Source organism: Acyrthosiphon pisum, unplaced genomic scaffold (assembly GCF_005508785.2).
Source record: "Acyrthosiphon pisum isolate AL4f unplaced genomic scaffold, pea_aphid_22Mar2018_4r6ur Scaffold_21280;HRSCAF=23512, whole genome shotgun sequence".
NCBI lineage: Eukaryota > Metazoa > Arthropoda > Insecta > Hemiptera > Aphididae > Acyrthosiphon > Acyrthosiphon pisum.
Window position 1 is genome coordinate 39,064 of NW_021770730.1, and position 1,486 is coordinate 40,549.

Sequence of the window (1,486 nt, forward strand, 5' to 3'; positions counted from 1 at the left end):
TAGCAAACCCACATCCGGCACCGATTTTCCGTTTAGCTTTCATACCCGTAGTTACAAGCACGCGGCAGCTTTTTCTTTATAATCAGCGTCTTGCGCCCCCACTCTTTTACTCCCCCACATTTTATTGTACTTTTCAAGCAAGACGAAATTAATTTAAAGCATGTATACGACGAGCATTGTTCTGGAGACATCAAATACTCAGAGTTTAAAGATTTTTGCATGCCATGCTGGCGGGGAGGCAGATTCGAATTCGTTGTTATCAGTAGCAAAAATGAACGCGATAATGGACGGTATGGACACGGTTTCGGTAAGTACGTCGTTATATAATAAAGCGGCACACAGGAATTAACTGCATTAACTCAAGATCATGGATAAGGTGAACAACTCTCCAGTATCAACGCCTACGATATTGACAGATATAATTCAAGCGAGGGCAAATATAAAACAGAAATATAATGCGTTAAAAACGGGTAGATTTGAAACGGACACGTTAATTAATAACACATTTAGTTCGATTATCGGCCCACTGAGCGAGATAAAATCGAATATCAAAAGGTCGCCTGTACAGACGTTCCCACCGCCGCCACCGTCCGCCCTGTCGTCGAGGGCGTCGACATTGCCAGATGTGGGTTATGCTGTGAACCGTTCCCCACCCCTTCAGCCCGCGCCTACATCTTATAAAGATTTGAATGCACGTTTTGGACCTTGGACCAAATCGGGGTTGGACCGGATATACGGACTTAAACAATTAATAAACAGCATATTTCAATTGGGTAATAAAGAAATACAATTTATCGATAACGCGATACACATTGGAGGCGATTACACGTACATACCCAGTAACGGGTGGACTTATTGATTTATTATTCCTGAAGACCCCAGAGTCGAGAAAATATACGCAAGCAGATTTAAATACATATAAACTGATCTTAATTCAGACATCGGCGCATAGAACGATAAACGGTGAACGTATTCGTAAATCTACAGGGTTGAAATATGAAATAATTTCAAATTTGTTTTCGGGGGAAAATAATATTATTACTGGTGCGGGTATTAATATGCGATTACAAAAACACAATATAATATATTGGAATAAACCTAACGAGCTGGTCGATAGACTGCGTCTATTGTATTCGTCTCTCGCGGCCGGTAACACGGGGGTTCGTAACGAGATAATATCGATTTGTGAAGAGTTGGTCGAAGCGCGGATATTGAAAAAAATTCCCAATGTCTAAACGTGCAATCGCTGCGGAACTTCACGCACCGGCCCGAAGAAACTATCCGCGACGTCATGTCGTCGTTTACGGTAAAAACATGCAACAATACTCCGCTGTGAATAAATCATATAGATTTATCCTGATAATTATTGACTGTTTTACTAAACGGGTGTGGGCTACGGCCTTGAAGACTAGAAAAGGTGAAGAAGTCGCGGGTGCCGCTAATAAAATCTTCGCACAGAATAGTCCTAACCTGTTACACGTTGATC